Raw genomic sequence first — 12,846 nt, forward strand, 5'->3', positions numbered from 1 at the left:
TACAAGCATGAGCCACTGTGCCTGGCAAAACCTAGTTTTTCACAATTATTTCTTTAAACATTTTTTTGAGTAAGAATAGAAGTAATTCACAAAACAAGACAGATGAGGAGTCTTTTTTCTCATCATATTTACTAAAAACAAAGAAAGGAGGCCAGGCACAATGGCTCATGCCTGTAATCCCGGTACTCTGGGAGGCTGAGGCAGGCAGATCACAAGGTCAGGAGATCGAGACCATCCTGGCTAACACGGTGAAACCGCATCTCTACTAAAAATACAAAAAAAATTAGCCAGGCATGGTGGCGGGCGCCTGTAGTCCCAGCTACTGGGGAGGCTGAGGCAGGAGAATGGCGTGAACCCGGGAGGTGGAGCTTGCAGTGAGCCGAGATCGTGCCATTGCACTCCAGCCTGGGCAACAGAGCAAGACTCCGTCTAAAAAAAAAAAAAAAAGAAAGGAAAAGGTGTCCAAACATCAGGTTGCTGTAAGTTATAGCAAGTCAGCCAAGACCTCTTGTAAACGCTAAAACTTAGCTCTGACCGCCTTAACGGAAGGTCTTGAAATTCTTCGTGTATACAGAAAGCCATTCAGGAAGCCCACCTCCTAACAGCAGGGGCTAGTGACAGGACGTCTGTCTGCAATAATCAGATGATTCAACAGTTACCAATTCTACCCCCATCAGAGGGAAAACTCATGCCAGAAGAACAGATGGCCCAACCTTCCAAGTGACCTGTGAATAGATCAGGAATAAGACAATAGTCATAAATTTAAGTTAGCTTACTTAACTTAAACTGATTGTACAGGTCAACTAGTACAGTAAACACTAGTATTTGGTAAGCACTCAGTATTTTGATAAATACATTCAGGAAAAAACTTTTTTATTTCAGATTGCATTCAGAGCCCAGCACTAGTGATCACTGGCAATTAATTCAGTACACTCGCTAAAAATTTTTTGGATTTGTACAGTACTTACATAAGTTTGATTACCATGCTCTCATGTGTTTGCCATTTTTAAACACAGTTTTGAGATGAGGACCCTCTAGGCCATGCCGGCGTCTGGTTTCCTGAGACACTCACTCCAGGCTTTCATTCCCATCTCAGAACCCAGTCACTACCACTTACCCTACTCTTTCTTCCATGTTACCATGCCACTGCCACTTCGCAGGATTGCAGAATAAATTCCACAGAAAGTTCTAGGCCACTTCACTAGGCTCCTAGCTGAGCCACTCACCTCCACCCTTCTCAGAACCCTTAATTGGCTTCTACCTCCCATCAGAAGAAAACTGTTACGCCGGCCTGCAAAGTCCAGCATGCTTTGCCCTCCTTCTCTTAGAACCCCCATCCTCATTCCCTCCTCTAGCTATTCTGGCTTCCTTGCTGTTGCCAGAACACACAGAGCAGCCTCCTGCCCTTAGGCCTCATGCCTTAGGGCCTTCAGCATCCCTGTCCCATCTTCCCCGTGCCCTTCCCCCAGGCAGCCGTGCTCTGGAGGCTCCTTCAGGTCTCAGCCTCGTGTTGCTTATCAGAGAAATCCTCCTGGACCATCTCGTAGAAAAGGCCTTGCCAACAGGTAGGATTCTCTCCGCCCCATCCGCACCTTCCAGCTCATCTGGCCACACTCTTCCTCTTAGCGCTCATCACCCACTGATGGGCCTCGCCTGTGTGTTTAGTGGGATTTTCTCTGCCTCTGCTTTGCTTTGTGCTGTATCCTTAGGGTGGAAGTAGGGCCTGGCCCACAGGGGGCACTTGGTATTAAGTGAATAAAAAGCATTCATTTGTATTAAACATAAGTTGTAGGCCCACTAGGTTAAAAAAAAAAAAAAAGAAAGAAATAAATAAAAGGTCCACACCTTCTACGAGTGTTCCTGTCTTCTTAGAGCCCTGGGGAAAGGCTCAGCGTCTGGGCTGAGGGAGGAGGACATTAGAAGGCACAGAAAGAGCCCTATGAATGAACCTTCTCAGGGTCCGCAGCCCCTCTCTGCTCCCCACTCACCAAGCTCACCACACAGCACTGAAAGGTAGGAAAGAGCTGGAGATTGCAAATGACAGATCAAAGAATGTCACAGAAATTCAGAAATCTAGACAGTATCATAGCAGAAAGATTTGAAAAGAGAAAATCTGGCCGGGCACAGTGGCTCATGCCTGTAATCTCAGCTCTTTGGGAGGCTGAGGCGCGTGAATCACGAGGTCAGGAGATCAAAACCATCCTGGCTAACATGGTGAAACCCCATCTGTACTAAAAATACAAAAAATTAGCCGGGCGTGGTGGTGGGCGCCTGTAGTCCCAGCTACTTGGGAGGTTGAGTCAGGAGAATGGCATGAACTGGGAGACAGACCTTGCAGTGAACCAAGATCGCGCCACTGCACTCCAGCCTGGGCAACAGAGGGGTGCCTCTCTACCTCTCTAGACACGGCCATTAAAACCCATTTTTTTTCTTTGAGACTCTGTCTCAAAGAAAAAAAGAAAGAAAGAAAAAAAAATCTTACCTGAAGGCCGGAAAACGCAAAGGTCACACACAGCTCCCAAACTGGAAGCAGCACCTAAGGGTAGCCCAAAGTCAACGGCAGAGTGATGGGAGGAATGAGACACCCGATTCGGAGTGTGAGACAGAAAGCAGCCCCCATCCAGAGTAGGGAAACAATGATGCTGATGTCATCATCGACAGTGGAGGCAATGGGGTGGGTGAAGTGAAAAAGGCAGCCATCATCTTAATGCCTAATGTGTACACAGCACTTTACAGTTTAGAAAGCACCAATACAGGCTCACTTCAGCAGCACATACACTAAAATTAAAACAGCAGAGATTAGCATGTCCGTTGCACAAAGATGACATGCAAATTCATGAAGCATCTCATATTTCAAGAAAAGAAACGAAAAAAAAGCACCAATACAAATGTGGCTTTGTTAATTCACATAGAAAGACAGTATGGTGTGCAATGATTAGCATTCCCATTTTACACGCAAGGAAATCAAGGAAATCAAGGCTCAGAAAGGTCAAGTGATTTCTTACCCAAGATTACACAGCAAGCAAGTAGCAGAGTTGGAGCTTCAGGGGTCTTACAGCTCCAAGGACTCCCAGCCCTTTTAATCTCCCAATTCCACACGAACTTGATTACCAAGTCCCCTCTCAACATGATTAATAGGAATTTACCCACATTAGGCTAATGACTGTTCAAAAGCAGGCTGCCCCTCTTGAGATCCTCCAAAGATTTACTCCACAACCTCTTTACTTGGAAGAAATTCGGTGTTCTCTGAGCCTTCTTAGGGTGCGCAAAAGCTGAACTCACCAAAGGGAAGTCAAACCTAAGCCTTTTATAAAGGTTGCCTCAGGGCTCTCTGGGAACCCACAGTCAAGTAGCTGCAGAATAACTAAACAAAGCTGCTAGTGAAAGTATTTCTGTGTGAAGATGCACCCTTTGCAAAAATGTTCACTACAAGGACCCATATTTTTCAATAAGCACCTTCAACATGTCATCACCATAGTTTTTCATAGAAACTTGGTTTCAGAAAACCCGTGACAGGTTCATTGAATTTATTAGAACTGCATTCTTCACTTGAAAATATCTTACATGCTATAAAACATTTTAAAAACCCCGAACATTCATAAATCCATGACGATGTTGTTCTGCTTTTTTCACCAGCAGGTAGATGTAAATTGAAAGAGAAGGAAGGCCGGGCGCGGTGGCTCAAGCCTGTAATCCCAGCACTTTGGGAGGCCGAGACGGGCGGATCACGAGGTCAGGAGATCGAGACCATCCTGGCTAACACGGTGAAACCCCATCTCTATTAAGAAATACAAAAAACTAGCCGGGCGAGGTGGCGGGCGCCTGTAGTCCCAGCTACTCGGGAGGCTGAGGCCGGAGAATGGCGTGAACCCGGGAGGCGGAGCTTGCAGTGAGCTGAGATCCGGCCACTGCAGTCCAGCCTGGGTGACAGAGCGAGACTCCGTCTCAAAAAAAAAAAAAAAAAAAAAAAGAAAGAGAAGGGGAATTTGCCCTGGTGTTTCAAGAGGTCCAAAGCTGGGCCCTTCCAAGCTCAGGAGGGAGAAGCAAGTGAGAGAAATAAGCTACTCTCCTGGAAATACTGCCAGGCTTCCAGGTCCCTGGCTTCTGGGCTTGGTTAATAAGAACAAGCACACAGGCAGCCTTGAGAAAGGGCTGAGAAGGCAAAGACAGTTCCAGCAGTCACAATCAACACCTTGAATTGCACTGGAAGTAGATGGAAAGTCAAGTCTGACACCCAGCACTAGCCCAGGGTACTCCCTGGGCAGCAAACTCTTGGCTCTGGGCATCAGCTGGTGCTATGGGAGGGCCCTTTCCTCTGTGGAAGGCTTGGAGGGGGTCAGAGGAGGTAACCGGGCTCTGGGGCTGTGCATCTGTCCTCTAAAAGGCAGGGGCAACCCCCAGATCCAGGGAAGCAGCCAGCCCTGGGACAGAGCAGGGGTGCCTCTCTAGACATGGCCATGAAAACCCACCGGACACTCCCCCGGGATGTTTCTTTCCTTCTGCACAATGTCACCTCCATCTATTTAGATTGAGTATTTTCCAGCCTGCCTCGAGCCAGCCAGATGTTGCCTTTCAAAGAGTACGTATTTTTCTAATTATTTCCAGGAAAAGCAAAGAGTCTTCAGCCACTGAGGTCTGCCATGGAATTTACTTTTCCCCACAAAGGGCTGCGGGTCAGCCTCTGCCCATTGCTCTCAGTGGGCACACAGGAGGGCAGACTCCAAATCCCTGCAGTCAATGAATCCTGTTTTGAAATAAACTCCTTGGCATCAGTAAAGAGTTAATTCGCCTCCCAGGTTTTGCATTCTGTTTTCTGGGTTTGGGAGGTGGTTTTTAACCTCCTATTTCTTTGCATGGAACTTTACTGTTGTTGGGGGCGGGGAAAGCATTTTAAACACACCTCCATGCTTGCAAAAACAGTATCATTTTCTTAGCAGCAGAGTCTTGGCCCAAATGCTTCCAGGAAACCAGCACGTTGTCCTGGGCCCCAAAGAGGGGCGTTTCAACCTGGCTGACAAAGCTTAGCATGAGTCAGGGGCAGGCTGGTCTGGCCAAGACCACCATGGAGGTTGCCACTGAGCAGACAGACCCCTTCGTCAATAGCTGGCAATCAAGGCTCCTTGAAAGACTTCCCTGACATCAAGTCCTGGCAAGCACTGTGGAAAGTACAGCCTCCAAACGATAGCAAAGGATTCGATGGTGGCCTTTTCTGACATCATTTGAACCACCACCTCCAATTTCTCTAGAAGATTCAGAAAAGTGCCCACCCCTTATATTTTCATTTGAAATAATGCATGTATGCAGTTAGAATCTCCGATGTCTTCTGCCTGCTGTCTTGTCAAAATGATTCAAGCCGGTAGCCCTAAACCCCTGCACTGAGGGCTGGGAAATACCTTCCTGGGGGTGAGATGGCAAAAAACAAAAGGTCCCCACGAGTAACTTAATCTAAGGCAGAAAAGGGCAGAGGTCAGAGCAGTTGAAGCCTTTGAACTCTTTACCTCAATGCCATTGGGTACTTAACTTGTCAAACACTTACCAAGCACCTACTATGTGCAAGTCACTGCACCTTCAAGATGGTGTTGGAGACACACTGTGAAACCAACAGAGAGCAGGGGTATTCCTTGGGTTAGGTTCTGCTGCATGTAATGGAAAATCCAAAATAATTTTGGCTTAACCAATAAGATAGAAGTGTGGAGGCAAGCAGTCCAGGGTTGGGATCATGGCTCTGCGGTCATTAGGGATCCAGGCTCCTTTCTTTATGCCCTACTTACTTAGAGCATGGTGTGCTAGTCCATTTGGCATTGCTGTAAAGGAATACCCAAGGCTGGGTAATTTATAAAGAAAAGAGGTTTATTTGGCTCACGGTTCTGCAGGCTGTACAAGCATGGTACCAGCATCTGCTCAGCTTCTAGTGAGGCCTCAGGAAGCTTTCACTCATGGCAGAAGGTAAAGAGGGAAGAGGCATACCACATGGCAAGAGCAGGAGCAACAGAGGTGCCACACTCTTTTAAGCAACCGGCTCTCACATGAAATAGAACAAGAACTCACTCACTCACCATGGGGAAGGCACCAAGCCATTCATGAGGGATCTACTCCCACGACCCAAACACCTCCCACCAGGCCCCACCTCAACATGGGGGATTACAATTCAACATGAGATTTACAGGGGACAAAACGCCCAAGCCATATCACGTGGCTTCCATCTTCATGGTGACCTCACGATCCAAGATGGCTGCTGGACTTCAGCCATTGTGTCCATATTCCAAGCAGTACGTAGAAGGTCAGAGAAAAAGAAAAAGGATACATTACCCATAGAAGTCAGTCCCTGGAACCTTTCCACAAGCCTTCGCATTTCACTTACTAGAGCTTAACTCACTAGCCCATGAACAGGAGAAGAGGAGGCTTGGAAATACTGTCTTTTGGCGTGGCACACTGTACATCCTCCAAAAAAAATCAAGCTTTTGGGTACTGAAGAAGAAGAGGAGAAACAGGCACCGGATATAAAATTAGCAGTCTTTACCACAAAATGCGTAATAAGGGAATTTGAGAATGAGCCAATTTGGAGCGCTACTAAGTTCAGAAGAATTGGTAGTAGAAAAAAGGATAGTTATTAAAGGATGAAGGCTCAAATGAAATTATTCTTCAAGGACAACTAAACACTTCATCAGGTTGAAGCTGTTTTGAACAATTTTCCAGAACCATCCACCTTTGAACTGAACATTCGAGGTGGCAAGGAAATGTCTTAGGCATGCTAGAACTGGGGCGCCAGCAGAATCACTTGGGAACTTTTTAAAAATTCACATCCCTGAGACCCATTCTTGGAAATTCTGATGCATGGTTTGGAGTTGAGGCCTAAAATTCTGCATTTAGAAAAGAAAAAGGCAGCTGGGCATGGTGGCTCAATGTATACATCATCCAATTCTACTTCCAGTAATTAACTCTGACCAGAAGAATTATACACACACATCATAGAGTACAAATACTTATATATGAGGTATTTATAATAGTTCAAATATCCATTAATAGAAGATTGGCTAAATTATGATAGATCTATGCCATAGATATATGGAACACCAGGAAGTTATTAAAAACAACCAACAAAAATTTATATACACAGCCATAGAAAGTATCCAAATATATTGTTAAAAATACAAAAATTAGTACCAAAATAACATAGAGTAACCCCATCTCTCTAAAATAATATAAAGTTACAGAAAAATCTAAAAAAGTTTATCAAATCCTTAAAGAGTAGTTATGACTAGAGATGATAAAACAGAGTACCTTTCATTTAAATAACATATTTCTGTAATGCTTCAATTTTCATTGCAAACAGGCATTTTTTTTTTTTTTTTTTTTTTTTTTTTTAATTTGAGACAGAGTCTCACTGTCTCGCCTAGGATGGAGTACAGTGGTGCAATCCTGGCTCACTGCAACCTCTAGCTCCTAAGTTCAAGCGATTCTCCTGCCTCAGCCTCCCAAGTAGTTGGGAATACAGGCAGGCACCACCACATCTGGCTAATTTTTGTATTTTTAGTAGAGACAGGGTTTCACCAGGTTAGCAAGGCTGGTCTCCAACTCCCGACCTCAGATGATCCGCCCGTCTTGGCCTCCCAAAATGCTGAGATTAGAGGTGTGAGCCACCATGCCCACACAAACATGTATTATTTTTATAGTAAGACAGAAAAAAAGTGACTGGAAGCTCAAATGGGCTTTGAGCATCCAAAACTGTGTGTGCTGCGAAGCCTACCATTTTCTTTTTCGGCAACAAGCTGTCTCAAGCACAGCACCCAGCAAAAAACACAATTCAAACTCAGCTTCCTTCACATACAACTTAACACAGATGGAAGTTATAATCCTTAGCCCAAAGCCAAGCAGAAGCAACAAAAGCATGAGCTACTAACAGTATCAGTTACAGAAAGTGACAAAAGAACCACAATAAGCAGTCATAAGAATGAGAAGAGGCTGGGTGCAACGGCTCACGCCTATAATCCCAGCACTTTGAGAGGCCGAGACAGGCCTGAGGTCAGGAGTTCAAGACCAGCCTGGCCAATATAGCAAGACCCCCATCTCTACAAACAAAAAATTTAAAACTTGGCTAGGCATGATGGTGCACACCTGTACTCCCAACTACTGGAGAGGCTGAGGTAGGAAGATGGCTTGGGCCCAGGAGTTTGAAGCTGCAGTTAGCTATGATTATGTCACTGCACTCCCACTTTGGTGACAGAGTGAGACCTCATTTAAAATAAAAAAAAAGGTATTAGAAATACAGCAATTTCTACAGCTATATAGTGTAGGAACAAGGAGACTTACATACCTAGAGCCTCTAAGGATATCTCCAATAACAAACAAGATTAATAAGAATGAAAATAGTGAGTTTTATTTAGGGTCTAAGTTTTCATAGAGATGGGGTCTCACCATGTTGCCCAGGCTGGTCTCAAATTCCTGAGCTCAAGCAATCCTCCAGCCTCAATGCTGGAGGCTCCCCTCCCAAAGTGCTAGGATTACAGGCATGAGCCCCTGCACTCGGCCTGCAATCCTCAATGGACAGATTCCATACTCCGCTCTGAAGATAAAACTCAGAGATCTTTACTCATTGTCATGAAGATGTAAAATCAGAATTGTAGTACTGTCCATTTCTTGTGTCTTTCTTGTGTATTTATTTTTCCTATTTTCCCCATACAGAATTTTGTTAGCAAAAAAAAAAAAAAAAAACTATAGATGACCTGGGTCTTCAGGTGATTAAGCATGGCTTCAAAAAACAAGATTCTACTTTTCAAAAACTAATCAACCAAAATTGTGACCAATAATACAGAGTATTCAAATATGGACTACAATTAGAATTTGGGGATTAAATTAAATATTAAAGAAGTAGAGCGTGGAATCATAGTTATGAGAGGCTAGGAAAGGTAGGGAAGAGGGGAGGATAGGAAGAAGTTGGTGAACAAAGTTACAGCTAGATAGGAGAAATAAGTTAATAATTTATTGCACATTTTCAAATAGCTAGAAGATAGATTTCAAATGTTCACAATGCAAAGGATTGACAAATATTTGAGGTGATGAATATATTAATCACCCTAAAGGACTTCCCTAAAAAGCCCACCTTCTATCTTACTGCTTCCTCCACCCCTCTGAGCGCTTTATATAAATCCTAATTTAGCCAATCCTCTATTAATGATCATCACACACTGTATACATATATCAAAATATCACTTTGTTCTCCCATAAGTATGTACAATTATGTGCCAACTAAAAATAAAAGGAAAGAAGAATTTATGAGAGCAAAAATAAAATTTAAAGGGCGTGGATTTTCAAAATAATAAATTTTTTAAAAATATTCATGGTTAAACAACAAAAACATGGACTTAATGCATTTGGAGGAAACTTTGGGGCAATTTTTGTTAAAAATACAAGGCCTCTGCACCAAATGATAAAGTACTGTGTTCTCTATTCAAAATGCTGTTCCCACGTGTTAATCTTCAAGTGGGTTAAAACAATAGAGGTATATGTACCTTCCCAACAACCTGCCGGTTTGAGTAAACTCAGTTTACACCATGACTCCAGCCTGGTTTTCCAATATGCTCAGTTATTACGTTTGAAAGACTGGTTTTTCAAACAACACGCTGCCGCGAGGATCCCACTTTCCCACGGTGCCAGCGTTTGCTTCTCTGGGAGCCGGAGCACACAGTACTTCCCAGCACTGCAGGACCAGGTGCATGGCAGGCACACAATAAGAGCTGGCTTCCTTTCCCCTTTCCCTCTTCCTCCAAATAGAACAGGAAAACGGCGATATAATACAAACCTATAATACCACTTATTCTTTCTTCCTAGGCTTCTATTCATCGTTTTCCTATTTCATTATACGGCCATCCAAAATCCCCATTAACAGTAACTTGCTTGCAGGAAACAACCCCAATTTGCATTCAAAGAACAAAAAAGGAAAGAAAAGCATATATATATATATATTTAAATATATATATATATGTAAAAAAAAGCAGAGGGGAAAGAGGAAATATAGCCAAATATTAACATGTGTTTATCTTCATGATAGAACTGAAAAGTTTTTAATTTTCATCTTACACTTTTCTGTATTTTCCAAATGCTTTACAATAAGCATCTTTTTTTTTTTAATCATTACAATTAAAAGTAAAAAAAAAGATTGAAATTTAAATGGTGCTGGGTGCGGTGGCTCACGCCTGTAATCCCAGCATTTTGGGAGTCCGAGGCAGGCAGATCTTGAGGTCAGGAGTTCAAGACCAGCCTGACCAACATGGTGAAACCCCATCTCTACTGAAAATACAAAAATTAGCCAGGCGTGGTGGCACGCACCTGTAATACCAGCTACTCGAGAGGCTGAGACAGGAAAATGGCTTGAACCCAGAAGGCAGAGATTGCAATGAGCTGAGACCACACCATTGTACTCCAGCCTGGGTGACAGAGCAAGACTCCATCTCAAAAAAAAAAAAAGAAAAAGGAAAAGAAAGAAAGAAATTTAAGTAGTACAAGGTGTTCCACTTCATATTCTACAAATAATAAAATAGTGATAAAGACTACATAATCAAGAAAAAAAGGCTCGTGACATGTCAAAGGACACAGGAATAACATAAAATAATCTATACCCCACAATTAAAACTATGGGAAAAAATTAAATAATAAAATTATCATGGGGGGTTTTTCTCCTTTTTCTGGTTTCTGTAAAGTGATTCTATTACTTTTATAATTCAAAAATTAGCTTGTGAAGCACTATAAAAATTAATGTATAAAATGTACATCAAAAAATAAGTAAGACATCTTAAGGACCCGGTCTTAGTAACTCGCAAGACGAGATACTGAGAGAGTTAGGATCGGGAGCATCCTAATTCAGGAGTCAGTAATACCATTTTCTCCAACACTGCCACTCCGCCAAATGGAGGCAGCCTCCACAAAGGCCTGCGGGTCCCCTGTGGGTCACAGGCTGATGATGGAGGAGAACCGTGTTGACTGCTTCATAGCAACATTGGCTCCCTGCTTCAAAGCCAGCAATGGTTTACAAATGCCACAGACTCCAGGGCTTTTTGACCTCAGTCTACCATCCCCTGTTCACTTCCTCCCTGCAGCTACATGGGCTTCTGGTCTGTTCCTCCTCACATGCCTATGTTTTCTTCCCCCCTAGTCTCAGGTTCAATATCACCTTCCCAAAAAGGCCTTCCCTAAAAAGTCCACCTTCTATCTTCCTACCTCCTCTACCCCTCTGAGCGCTTCTCACAGCTCTCCAAGGAGACATGATCCACAACACTGACCTTTGATCTTCTTGTGAAGATCAATGTAAATCAGTCCCCAGATCGTCTTCGGAAACCCCACTTCTCATCGCTCTGGGCTTTGCTTATACCAAGGCCTAATCATTGTGTCTTAAAAGCTATGAGTTGGTGTACAGCCCGTTCCTACACTCAGCTCTGCCACGCACTCACCACTTGACCTGAGCAAGTCTTTCAACATGCCTGGTGCCTATTTCCTTACCTATAAAAAGAGGGGATTGGGCTCACTCATCCTGACAGCCCATCCCAGCTCTAACATTTCCACATTTCATGATTCAGAAATATCATGATAAAATATTCTCTCAAAATGATGTGCATGTAAACATACACACTTTTAAATCATAGCGAGAATACTTTATTACTTTATAGCATAGCAGTAACGTGCAACCTTTTGAGAAAAGTTTAACAAGTAGGTCACAGCCAGCAATGCGTTCTCTCATTTTCTTGCTAATCCAGTGAAGATGTGTTCAAATGACACATGTGAATGGCAGAAATGTAAATACCAAAGAAACCATATAATAGGGAGAAGGGTACAGACTTCCTCTCCTACTGCTAGCTGGGCAGTCTCTGCTTCCCTCCCTCTTCTCCAGGTGAAGAACCATGGGTTCCTTGGCCCTGTTACAGGAAGGAGCTCCAGCCATGTTTTCTCTCTCTCCCCAAGTAGGCCACACTCAAAGGCATGGTGATAGCTCCTTCTTTGTGTTCCTAGAATTCATAAGAATATGGCTGTCTCCAGCCAGGTGGACTAATGGTTAGTGTAGCCAGGCAGAGAACACTTTTGATGGCTTTATAGCAACATTGGCTCTCTGCTTCAAGGCCAGCAATGGTTTACAGAGACCACGGACTACAGGGCTCTTTGACCTCGGTCTACCATCACCTGTTCACTTCCTCCCTGTGGCTACATGGGCTTCTGATCCATTCCTCTTCACATGCCTATATTTTCATCCCCCCTAGCCTCAGATTAAATGTCACCTTCCGGAAGAAGCCACGTCCCAGAAGACTGACTTCTTTCTGCAAGACTTTAGGGAACCATGCCCTGAACCCACAGATTGATGTAATCTCTCCCAGTGCTCCAACAGTGCCCTATGCATGGATTCTACATTGGACTATGATTATATGATTTCTGAGTCTTTCTCTTCTCCTGGACTATAAACTCCTAGAGGGCAGAAATCAAGTTATATTCGTCATTACGTATCAGCACAACACCTTCCAGATAGCTAGAGCACTGTAATTGTTAAAATTGTTATTACCAGGGTAAGTCTATAGGCTATGGAATCAGAATCCATATCAAGTTTGATACAATGCAATTCTACCACACACCCACCAGAATGATGGAAATGAAGATGATAGGCAATACAGTGTTGACACCAGAGCCACTGGAACCCTCTGCTAGGTGGGAGTGTAGAAAACAGTTTCACACGGTGGCTCAAGCCTGTAATCCCAGCACTTTGGGAGGCCGAGACGGGCGGATCACGAGGTCAGGAGATCGAGACCTTCCTGGCTAACACAGTGAAACCCCATCTCTACTAAAAAATACAAAAAACTAGCTGGGCGA

The 12,846-nt window shown here is 43.7% G+C and overlaps 1 protein-coding gene and 1 pseudogene across 1 annotated transcript in view; one reads left to right on the forward strand and one right to left on the reverse strand.

The window, feature by feature from the left end:
- The window catches only part of LOC116275821 (cingulin-like protein 1), a 69,309-nt gene that overhangs the window by 35,598 nt on the left and 20,865 nt on the right, over positions 1-12,846 (reverse strand). The window lies entirely within an intron of this gene.
- LOC116276046 lies at positions 2,757-2,856 on the forward strand (annotated as a pseudogene).

Source organism: Papio anubis, chromosome 7 (genome assembly GCF_008728515.1).
Source record: "Papio anubis isolate 15944 chromosome 7, Panubis1.0, whole genome shotgun sequence".
Taxonomy (NCBI): domain Eukaryota; kingdom Metazoa; phylum Chordata; class Mammalia; order Primates; family Cercopithecidae; genus Papio; species Papio anubis.